The sequence below is a fragment of the Megascapheus bottae genome, chromosome 20 (assembly GCF_031878675.1).
Source record: "Megascapheus bottae isolate mThoBot1 chromosome 20, mThoBot2.hap1, whole genome shotgun sequence".
Classification (NCBI taxonomy): Eukaryota; Metazoa; Chordata; class Mammalia; order Rodentia; family Geomyidae; genus Megascapheus; species Megascapheus bottae.
The window spans coordinates 19,907,659-19,920,057 of record NC_143528.1 but is presented as its reverse complement, the minus strand read 5'-3'; the positions used below and the strand labels follow the sequence as shown (position 1 = coordinate 19,920,057).

The 12,399-nt window shown below is 40.9% G+C and overlaps 1 protein-coding gene across 2 annotated transcripts in view; it reads left to right on the top strand.

The window, feature by feature from the left end:
* The first annotated feature begins 566 nt into the window (after window positions 1-566).
* The window catches only part of Snx25 (sorting nexin 25), a 111,908-nt gene continuing 100,075 nt past the window's right edge, over window positions 567-12,399 (top strand). The window contains exon 1 of one of the 2 annotated variants that reach the window (XM_090354127.1): window positions 567-829. The gene's annotated coding sequence lies outside the window, so the exon portion shown is untranslated. The remainder of the gene's footprint in view (window positions 830-12,399) is intronic. The other variant, XM_090354126.1, reaches the window with a different exon arrangement.

The following is a 12,399-nucleotide window of genomic DNA, read 5'->3' as shown; positions in this document are numbered from 1 at the left end:
GGCCCGGCGGCCCCACCCCGCTGTCACTCAGCGGCCCGCGAGACCCCCTCCCCCTCCCGCCGCTCGGGCCCGCCCCCGCCCCCGCCCCGCCCGCGTCAGGCCTCGCGGGCTTCAGTCACAACACCGTCCCGCTACCTGGGCGCGCCCGGTCCGGCAGCTGCGGGCCCGGCCCCGGCGGGCGGGGCTGAGCGGGCGCCGGGAAGGGCTTCGGCGGCGTCTGTGGTAGAGCGGTTTCCTCGGAGGGCCGCCGGCCAGGGCATGAGCGCGGGCTCCCTGTGCCTCCGGCGCGGCGGCGGGAGCGGCGAGGCCAGGAGGCGCCGCGCAGAGGCCACCGTCCAGGGCAGCGCCGGGGAGCAGCGGGGCGGGAGATGTGCCTGTCCTTAGCGGCCCAGGCAGCAGCATGCACCCCGATGCCACCGACAGCAGCGGCGCCGGCCTCGACCCCGCGCCGGCCGCAGGCGTGCGAGGCCGTCCCGCCCCAGGCTCCGAGGGCCGGCTGCGGAGGGAGTCTGAGGGGAGCGAGCGGGCGGCGGCGGCGGCGGCGCCGGCGCCTCGGGGCCCGCGGAGCTGGAGCCGGTGGGTGCCGGTGGTCCTGCCCGTTCTCGCCGCCGTGGTCTTCTCCTTCCTGGAACCCGGCTGTTGGCAGGCGGCGGGAGGCGCGGGGCCGTGCACGGTCCTGCTCCGCCTCTGCCTGTACCTGAGCTGCGCCGTGGCCGCCCTCCTGCTGGGGACCCTCTGCGCCCTGGTCTGCTGGAGCCTGCGCGCCCCGCAGCCCAACTTCGTCGCCGCTTGGAGCCGAGTGGCCCCTGCCGCCCGCCGCCCGCTGGGGGTGAGTACCGGTCTTGGCTGCCCCGCGGCCTCCCTTCCCGCCTCCGGCGCGAGCCGCCCGTGCTCGGAGACCCCTGTCGCCCGCGGCGTGGCCTTCTTCGCCCCCGGAGCCGGAGAACCGCCGGCCGGGCTGGGGACGGGGTGAGAGCGACGCCCCACGCGGCCGGGCTCTGGGCTCCCCGGGCTTTGCCGACAGGCACTGGGCTCCACAGCCTCAGCCTGGATGGCCGAAGCCCAACGTGCGGTGTCGCCGCGCGGAGGGCGCGGTGCCTGGGAACTGGGGGACACCACACTCCCCGCACCCAGGCACCGCGCCCTGCACCCGCGGTCGGATTGGGTTCTGCCAGCGGTTCTCGGTGAGAGAGAACTTTCTGATCGTTTACAGACCGGGAAACTTAGGTTACCTGCCACACCGGGTCGTCTTCCTCCATGTTGGTAAGTAGTAGTAGTCATGCAGCCCTCCATGATGTCTGATTTAAAAAAATTGAACCCCAGAAAACACTGTAGTTTGCAAAGAAAGAAAAGCTGGCCTCAGCCAGGTCTGGGACATCAGGGAGGTGGTTAGAGAATGTAGAAAATAACTATTTTAAGTGAGCCTTTTTTTTTTTTTTTTTTTTTTACCTTCTTCAGTATCAAACTTTCTCTACCTTCCTGCTTCCTTTCTCATAGCGCTCTATTGTGGCTTAACCCAGTGACCCTGTCATGAAACTAAAAAAGACCAAGTACTTTGGAGACAGGTATACGGCAGTGGCTTACCTTGCTAAGAATGTTTGTGAGATGACCTGAAATTCCTCCGAGGGTTTGTACTTACGATTTTAGCTGTTTACTCGTTTGTTTAAAAAAAATAAAAAAGCATCCCAGTGTGTCAGTTCAGAATGGTGTTGAGATCAAGACTGAAGGATTGTAGGTAGGCAGGCACCACAGTTGGTAAATCTATCGATTTGTGGTATTAAGGAAAAAAGGAACACTTTAGTAATCTCAAGCATAAGTCATGTTCATTTCTCTGAAAACCTTACTGGTAACGGTTTTCTTTTCTAATTCAGCAAGAGTTGGTGAGCAAATAGATCTACAAAAGACGTACAAAAGATGTACCGATTTATAAATATCGCAAGAAGTCATTATTCATTCAGTACATATTTATTCAGCATCTTGTATGAACCATATTCCTCAGTGTTGTGGAAGCTGAGATTGAATCAAAATTCAGTTTTACTATTTTCTGGAGAATATATTCCTGTGTGACACCAGACTAAATAAATAAATCATTAAATAAGTAAATGGCCTTATTATAGTGATAAATACTTCAGAAATAGTGATCAAGAATGATTTGTAGGCAAGGACAGAAGTTTAAATGGTGAGGTAAGTGTGAAAGGCACAGTATTTAGGTCCACTTCTGAGGGCCTGGAAGCCTCATGTTTTGGGTTACCACTGTTTTCTGCAAAACATACTCCTCCAAATCTACTGGTTCATTTGCTAGATTTAACTCTGCGGGTACAATATGGATTGCCATCTAGAGATATGGCTCTCTAAAGCAATTAGAAAAAATACTTATAAAGTGACAGAAAACAAGCAGCAGATACAATCAGGTGTACTACCTGAAGATGTCAAATAATAGAAGGGGTTAAATATGCCCTAAGGCAAATGACAATTGATTGTGCCTTTTAAACTTGAATTTCTCTAATATCTTTAAATAAGAAAATAAGTAATTAGGAAATTACTTTCAAAGCTGTGCATTACTTAGCATTGAAATGCATATTATTCACATAAAATTCGGTTTTCCTTTTGGCATTAGTGCTATTTATGCAAGCTAATAGCTTTCTGTATTTGTAATAATTTGTTTTAGAAATATTCTTTATGAATGGAAGGAGGAGAAGCATAAACATGTGGTGTAGTATAAAGTATCTGTTCTGTGGGGGGTAGGAACTGGACCAAATGGGTCATCTAACATATGTGGAGGAGTCTGTTAAACAGTGAGCCAAATGGAACTTCTTGGGATACCTGACTCTTTCACTAGAAATTTTAATTTAAGGGGAAGGAAAGAATCCTCTTCCTTTCTTTCTTTCTTTCTTTTTTTTTTTTTTTGGTGCTGGGTTTTTCACACTGGATTGATGCTTGCTAGGAAAGTACTAGAGTACATGGAGCCATGTGTCCAGCCCTTTTTTTGGGAATGAGGGCTTATTTATTTTTAAAATAGGGTCTTTGTGTTTTTGTACCAGTTGACCTCAGATGGAGCTCTTCCTACATGTATCTCCTTCTTAGCTTTGATTACAGTCTAGCACCATGGGCTTGTTTTGCTTGAGATGGCTTTTGTTTTGTTTTTCCTTTTATTGTGGGTCATGGGGCTTGAACTCTGGGCCTGGGCACTGTCCCTGAGCTCTGCAGCTGAAGGATACCACCCTTACCCTGGAGCCACAGCCCCACTTGCCATTTTCTAGTGATTAATTGGCGATAAGAGTCTCATAATCTTTAATGCCTGGGCTAGCTTTGAACTGCAATCCTCAGATCTCATCCTCCTGAGTAGCTAGAATTACAGGCATTAGTCCCGGCGCCTGGCTGGGCTTTTTTTTCCCCCCCTGAGGGTGGCCTCAAACTGCAATCATCCTGTCTTTGCTTTCTAAATAGCTGGGATTACAGGTGTGCACCATCTATGCAAGCTAGAAGAAAGACTTCATGACTGGAAAACTGTTCTACTCTTATAAACAGTGCATTTTAAATTCTTGTCTGAGTTCAATATGGTAGACACTGGTATCTTTCTATTCTTTTTTTCACAGTTTTTTTTTTAAATTCTTATGTGGAAAGAACAATGCATATACTGTTAAAAGTGGGCAATTAGAGAAGTCTAAATTTAGAGGGACAAAAAAATATTTTCCGAGTTGGTAGCTTGGCCTAGTGGTAGAGTCCTTGCCTGGGATGAACAAAGATCAGGTTTGATTCCTCAGTACCACATAGATAGCAAAAGAAGTGATGCTGTGGCTCAAGTGGTAGTGTCCTAGCCTTGAGACACCCCAGGGACAGTGTTCAGGCCTTGAGCTCAAGTCCAGGACTGGCAATATATATATATATATATATGTATATATATGAATATGTATATGTGTATATATCTATATGAATGCATCAAAGTATAGTTATCAGTGGTACATTTCATGTAGTTAAGACCTATAATAGACTATTATCCTTTGTATCTAATGGGAGCTGAAAGCTCAAGTGCTGATGATACTAGGGGGAGAGATGTTTTTTGTTGTTGTCATTTTGTTTTTGTTATCACTAAACTAGTACTTTTTTCTTCCAAAAGAATCCTAGTATCTCTTGGACTTCTCCTGTATATCAAGGCTTTGATTTTACTTGAGAACCAATACTGATTAAGTAGTTAAAAGTTATCCCAGATAAAAGACTTAGAAAAAATCATATTAAGTGAAGTAAGCCAGACTCAAAGGAACTTAGGATCAATGGTTTCCCTCATTTGTCATAATCAGTAGAAACCTTGGGCTCTACTAGCAGAGATCTGCAATAGAGCAAAACCTTGATACATAAGGCCATATAGTATGAAGCTAATTGGAAGGACCTCCAGGATATTGAAACAAAAGCCATATAACGAATGATTGTTGTCCTTAATGTACTATGTTATCTCTCATCTCCTTTGCTGTCCCTTGGGTATCTCATATTGTTACAGTATCTCACTTTGTTATCTGATATATTGAATTTATTTGTATTTGGTTATTTGAAAATTGATAGGGAAGGGGGGAAAACCAAGACGGGTGGGGGGTGGGGGAGAGGGTAATGGGTACCAAGACATGTGAAAGGGTATCAGTGTATGTGAATTAATGCACCTTCTATCTCGCAAATATCATGTAACCCTTTTATTAATTACAATAAAAAATAATAAAAAAAGTTATCCCAGATAGAAGTTTCATCTTAAACATATGCTATATATGATATTTTCAGTCTAGAGAGCTTTTGAATAAGATGAGGAAAGTTGATGCCAAACTCTTCATAATTGATATCTGAGTCCCTCTTTAGAAAAATGTGGATTTTGTGTCAAGTCACGCAGAGCTTGTTCCTAGTGTAATGTGGTAGTTGGTTTAACTTAGCTTGTCATAGTGTTTCTAGTCCCAGGTTATTTGATAGTTTAGTATTCTGGTAGGCCACTTATTGGATCTGAACCTTAGACTCATTGGTCACAGGTGCTTGACTCTAGCACTTGATCCAACTGGGAATAGAGAAAAACTATGGGAAGGAACAGTTTTATTTATTAATCTGATTTTTTTTTTTTTTGGCCAGACCCAGGGCTTGAACGTAGGGCCTGAGCACTGTCCCTGGGCTTTCTTAAGGCTAGTACTTTACCATTTGAGCCACAGCACTACTTCTGGCTTTTTCTGTGTGTGTGGTACCGAGGAATCGAACCCAGGGTTTCATGTGTGTTAGGCAAGCACTCTACCACTAGACCAAACTCCTAACTCAAATGTTTTATTTTTTATTTTTAAATTGTTATTATAAGGGTGATATACAGAAGGGTTGCAGTTACATAAGTTAGGTAATGAGTATAATTTTATTTTGAGGTAGTGTCATCCCGTCCCTCACTTTCTCTCAGTTTTTCCTGTCCTCAACCACAAATTATGTAGATCATTTTCAGCATGGAGTCTAGTGAGTACCACTGGTGTATGTGCAGTTGTTCACCCTTTGTCCTTCCATTTCTGTGAGGAAATCTTGTTTTTTTCCTTAATCATTATGAGAATGGCAAGTCCATCTCATATTGGAATATGAAGAAACACTGTTCACATCTTGAAGATAAGAAGGAAAAGAGAGAATAACTTCTTTTTCAACTTTTTCTCTGGAAAAGTCTATGCCTCACCAGATACTTTTTTTTTGTAAATTAATTTATAATTGTGTATAAATATAGGCTGTATCATGTACAAGTTATGAACACAAGTAGAATAATTAGAAAGTGGATTAATATCCATTACCTCAAATATGTAACTTTTTTACTTTAAGTACTTCTTGATTTGCTCTTCATAAATAAACAAGCCATTTATGGGAACTGGGCAGGTCAAACAACAAAGTCTACAAGAGTTAGGTAGTTAATAGTATATAGAAAACTAAAGGTAATGACCATATGAAGAAAACATTAATGAAAGACTTCAAAGTTCAGCCAAATAGAAGAGTTCAAGAAGTTCATCAACTCTGATTAATAAGCATTTAATGAGTATCTGCCAAATACCTGTGATATATATATATATACATATCTGATATGTATTCTGATACATCATATATGCTGTCTATCCATCTATCCATCCATCCATCCATCCATCCATCCATCCATCCTGATCTCCTTAATTTCTCACTACATAACAGGTAGATAGTATGTGATCAATAGGTAGATTTTATTTTATTTTTGGTAGTGATACTACTAGGCTTCGAATTTTGGGCTTTATGTTGCTAGGCAGATGTCCTACCTCTTGAACCACACCGCCATCCTGAGTAAGCTGATTTTAATGAGACTTGTTCAGATTTGCCATTTCACTAGTTTCCTAGGGAAGAGTCAGTGCCTTGTCATGGGTAATATTAAGAGCTTGATTAATTATTTTTAATAAGTGCCTGGCACAGTGTGTGGTGTTGGGGAGGTTCCAAGGTGAACACGAATATTCCCTGTCCTTCCTCTCAGGCAGAGTCGATTAGTGTAATTGAGAAGGCTGAATTAGAAGGCAGATGTTTATAGAGACAGTAAAAACATTCATGCAGCTATCCACCATTCTAGTTGGCTTGGGTTGAACATCTAGAATTCCTAAATGGGTTCATTGACCAATACAAATGTTCTTTGAGTAAAATAAATTTAATGTAGTTACTTGAGAGGGAAAGGAAAAGACACAGGAATTAGGGAGACCAAAACCTCTTTGTGGTTTTGTTATGCTAATGTGATAGACTAATCCTGGATGATTACTAATGAATAATGGCTTTGTACATTTGCTGTCTTTAGAATATTTGTTTGCATTTTAGCTTGGGGATTTAGTCAAAATGGACAATGGGGAAAATTTGGGATACTTTTTACTGGGACTTGAACATAAGCCTGGACTCTGTCATTTAGCTATTTTCCTCAAGGCTAGCCCTTTACCATTTGAGCCATAGGGCTACTTTCAGTTTTTGCTGATTAACTAGAGATAAAAGTTTCATTTACTTTTCTGTCCAGGCTGGCTTCTAACCTGAATCCTCAGAACTGAGCCTTTTTTTTTTTTTTGGTTTGTCATGAAGGTTGGACTCTGGGCCTGGGTCTCTGAGCTCTTCAGCTCAAGACTACCACCCTACCCTGGGCTTGGGAGTTGTCCCTGAGCTCTTCAGCTCAAGGCTACTATCCTACCCCCTGAGCCACCAAGCCACTTCTGCTTTTCTAGTGGTTAATTGGCAATAAGTCTCACTGTCTTTAGTTCCTGGGCTGGCAGCCTCCTGAGAAGCTAGGATCCCAGGCATGAGCTTCTGGCACCTATTTTTGAGGAAGATGGATTTTCAAAAAACCTTAATGTTATAGACTCTTACCTAGTTCTTTTGTGGCACAAGAGCTTTAAACTCATACTATTTTTAATTATTAACTAAATTTGTATTTAATGTAATTACCTAAGTGGTAAAAATCAAAATATAATGGAAACTCTTCCTATATGCAGTCAAAATAATAGCCACTGTAGAATATTTACACATGCACAAACAAATGCAAATATGTATTCAAGAGGACATATTTTTAATATATCTTGACTTGTGAAAAGCGATTACACATAAGGGAAATTATTTTCTCTTGATTCTTGTTGGGAGCATTGATAAACATAAGATTAAGTTATATATGAATAGTAATAACTTCAAAGTAGGAAGAAATACTACATGGAATATTAAAAAAATGCCAATCAGAAATGTATTCTAGGAAATAAAGAATGTGTGCTTGAAGTTAGCAAAATTGAGTAAAGAAAGCAATACACACACACACACACACACACACATACACACTTATACTTTGTTAAAAGAATCTGGAGAACTGGTTTAGAGAGAGTAAATGGACCATTTGAGATTTGAGTTGCCCTTTGGCCAGATTGTGGCAGTCCTCAAATGACATAAGAACTATTCCATGCATGGCAGCTGTTGATATTTTCTGTGCATGAGAATGGTATGAGAGCAGTAACTTCAGAACTAGTTTTAGTGAAATGGAAATGTACTTAAAGGGAGAATTACTATATAGCTGCTATGATGAAATAAAAAGTGAGTCTGGAGTTGCTTGGCTGGAAACAAGAAGCAGTACATCCAAGAGTAATTGACTTTTTTTTTTTTTTTGATGTTAGATATCACGGGTTGTCATTACAAACAGGTTCAACAGAATTGTGCAGTGTCCTATTCCTTCTAACCAATACATTCAGTCCCAAACCCAAAGCCCTATTCATTAATAGAAAGACTGAAGTCTTAAGATGTGAACATTATACTTTGAGCCTTAATTCTGGCAAGTTTTATTTCTACTTCTCTTGAATCGTAAGCTAGTTTTGTTAAAGGAGTATATCAAGATGTCACATTGGTAATTGATGTTGCCAGCTTAAAAATATCTGGTTTCATTTCCAAATGGTATTATTTTGGGGATAAGAAATATCCTAGAATTTTTTTTTTAAATGTATGCTTTATAGTCAAAATAGTACAGACAATTGTACTAAAATGGCAACTCAGCAAGTTTGCTGCTGAGGGCTCAGACATGGTAGTTTCTGGGAAAGGCTATTAATACTCAAGTGATTGCACAAAACTTGATTTTTGTTTTAAAGTCACAACTTTCTTATGCAAGAGGAAAAAAGCAAACTTAGCACTTGCCCTTTACTATTAGGTCATCTTTTTATCTAGTGTTGATTGGTTGAATGAGGAAGGCAAGGATAAGTTGTTACCTTTTTCCAGGGGTATCTCCTGGATACCCTTAGAGCCAGGGTTAGGTCCAAGCCACATCCAGCTTTAGTCCTGGGGTATGCTCCTATAAAACTCATGAATTAGAGCATATTTTGTTAGGCTTCTTAGCCCATATGTGGCTTTGGGAGAAGGTAGCTATGAACTTGGCATGCGTCTGTTCCTGAGGGGAACTTGCGTTTATCGGCTGCTGGTCCTAGTGAACTTGTCATCCTGAAGTTTCCATGCACGAATAGTCACAAGGTGATATAAAGAAAAATAAGTAAAACTTAAAGTAAAATGTCTCTGGGTCCAAAGTGTGAAAAAATACATTGTGTATAAGCTTGTTTAGGCTGCTAGGATCTATTTTTAAAACTTCATACTTTAACATTGATTATATGCATTTTTGAGAAATTAGTTTACACATTTTAATTTGTAAATTTAAATAAAAGAAATGAGTTTCTTCATGTCTGCATGCCTTAGTGAGCTTGCACAAAGTAATAGTAACTAAAATTGTGCAGATATTTACTCCTGTCTGTTCCTACAGGAACTCATACCCTTGCACACCCTACTGCTTCCCCTTGTCACCTCCTCCACAATTCTATAATAAGCTCAGTTGTGTTCATTCTTATTTCCTGAGGCATATGGAAGGGAGGTTTCTGTACTATGCCACCACAGCCAGTCTTTTTAAAAGTTCATTTCCTTGATCAAGAAGATAAAAACAACAACAAAAAGTTCATTTCCTCCCAAAGTACTACTGTCTTCCCATAACTGCTTATCTTTTGTCTTTTTGAGTCAAACCCTCATACTATGTTCTTTTTTATGAATGGGAGGAGGGTTTGAACTGAAGGGCTGTGCTGCCTTTTAGCTTTCTTACTCAAAGCTATGGTGCTCTACCACTTGAACCACAGGGCCACTTCTGGTTTCTTCTTTTTTATTTTCTTTGTTTTTAGTGGTTAATTGGAGTTTAAAGTCTCAGGGACTTTTCTGTCCAGGCTAGCTTTGAACCACAATCCTAAGATCTCAGACTCCTAATCAGGTAAGATTACAGTTGTGAGCCACTAGGCACCTAGCCTATTTTTCAATTACTGGTATAAATAATTTTAAAAGAAAAGCTCTTTCCACCACCTATTATTTAATTTCATAGCGGTCAGTTCAGGTAGAAAAGTGAAAAAAATGTTTCCAAGATAATGTGTTAGTACCCTATCATCCTCTGATGATCTGATTTAGTGTGTATGTTAAATATTATTAAAAATTCCTAGACTTAAAAATATGATGGTTAGCTGGGTGTCAGTGGCTCATGCCACTAATCCTAGCTGCTTGGGAGGCTGAGATCTGAATGTTGGGGCTCAAAGCCAGTCAAGGCACAAAAGTGTGTGGGACTTTTATCTCCAATTAACCACTACAAAACCAGACATGGTGCTGTGGCTCAAAGTGGTGGAGTGCTAGCGTATGCCCAGGCCCAGAGTTCAAGCCCTTTGACAGACAAAAAAATAAATAAATAAAAATTTTAAAATGGTGGGTTATCTTTTTTCTTTTGAAATATGTAGCTGCCCTTGAATATGACATCATCCTTCCTCAGCCTTCCGAGAGCTAGGATTACAGTTAGGCATAATCATGGCATGTTTGTTATCTTTCTTGAAGCTTATGTTATCCCATCTTCAGCCAATAGAAGCTTTGTCACATTGGCTTATGAGGTACTTTCCATTTGCTTGTAGTATATATTAAGCACTGTTGATAGATTCAGGAAATATTTCTATAGTCTTAGTTTAATTTATATCATTCTAAACCAGGCGTGGGGAGCCTTTTTTTCTGACAAGGGACATTTGGATATTTTTAACACAATTTTCCAGCTGTTCAAATGATCAATATAAGCACATAGTCATGAGCCACTGACGAGAAGCAGGTGAGAAGTATACCTGCCTGTCCTGCCATTGATCTCAAGGATTGTACATGGCTGGTGTCTACGTGTTCTTCACTCCTGTTGTAGTCCATCATTGTGAATATAGCAGACAGATGCATGTACTATAGGAGTTGCAATGTGAGCGCCTTAAAGCAAATGCCTTAGTAATTAGTATAGCTAAACATTATATTCATTGTGCTTGCAGTTGGTAAGTGCACATACACATTGTCCAATTTAATTTTTATCTTGTTATGTAATATGGAGACTGAATTTCTCATTTCACAGATGGAAAAACTAAGGTTTCAAAAGGCCAAATGTGCCTCAGCTATGAAACAAGTAGAGAAGAACTATGAGTTAAACTTCAGTCCCTCCTCTCTGGAGCCTACACACCTACCTACTTTAGTACCTTTTTGACTAGCAAAAGTTAGTCTAACATGATTCAGATTTATTTTTAGGAAATCTTTAGGATGGTTCTTAGGCTTGTGTAGGAATTAATATGCAGATCTCAGTATGAACTTAAATAATATATTTGCTTCTTCTGTGCTCATTGTCAATCCTGAATTAGTCAAGGAAGGATGTTTTGTTTTTATTTTCCTGCTGTATCTGGGTAAGGACTAGAGAATATCTTTTAATACAGAATTCTAGGAAATCTGTTAAAATATCACTTGTGTTGACTTAAGATGTGAAAGTCGACCTAGCATTGTGAGAACCCCCTAGAATGTCAATGGTTCCCTGTATGCCTATATTTGTCTGTCATCACTGTCCTATATCACAAGTCTCTCACAGGTCACACTATTTGATCTCTTCTCAGAGTTTCTGGACTATCATCCATTAATGCTTAATTGTTTTTTCCTTCTGCCCTTTCCTCCCTTCCTCTCTACCTTTTTCCTTCCTCTCTACCTTCTTCCTTCCTTCCCTCCCTCTCTCCCTCCCTCCCTCCCTCCCTCCTTCTTCCTCCCTCTCTCTCTCTCTTTCTTTCTTTCTTTCTTTCTTTCTTTCTTTCTTTCTTTCTTTCTTTCTTTCTCAAGGCAAGCCAATTTTTGTTGTGGAACTACTGTTAAGTTTAACTGTCATATATAATCACACTGAGGATTGAGTTATTAAAAAAAATTAATTGCTGGGCAGCAGTGACTCACACCTGTAATCTTAGCTACTCAGGGAGGCTGAATCTGAGGATTGTGGTTCAAAACCAGCCTGGGCACAAACGTCCATGAGACTCTTATCTCCAGTTAACCACCAGAAAACCAGAAAGTGGTACTGTGGCTCAAGTGGTAGAGCACTAACCTTGAGTTTGAAGAGTTCAGGAACAGTACCTAGGCCTAGAGTTCAAACCCTATAACTGAAAAAAAAAAGTGTTATTATAACACTTATAGTCTTTTTGAAAAACATCACCCCTTCTTTTTGCTCTCTTCCTTTTACCCCACTCACAAGTTATATAGGTTCATTTCAGTAGAGTGTCCAATGAGTACCATTGCTGTATTTGTTCACCCTTTGTCCCTCTACTTCTGTACTTCCCTTTATCTCCCAAAGATATAGAAATAGACAAAAAGAAAATAAAATACTTTTGTTTCCATTTCCTGGAATTAATGCTTAATTGAAATGATTTTAAGTCCACTGCAAAACAAAGAAAAAAAGGGATAAGTTTGGAGGCCTGTCACAAGTTTGAAAAAAAAATTCCGGAGCTTTAAAGAGTGCAGTATTGTATTAAGATACTGAGAAATCCCACATCAAAGATACTGGTTTAACCCAGCACATCATATTTTTTCTTAAAATAATAAGAT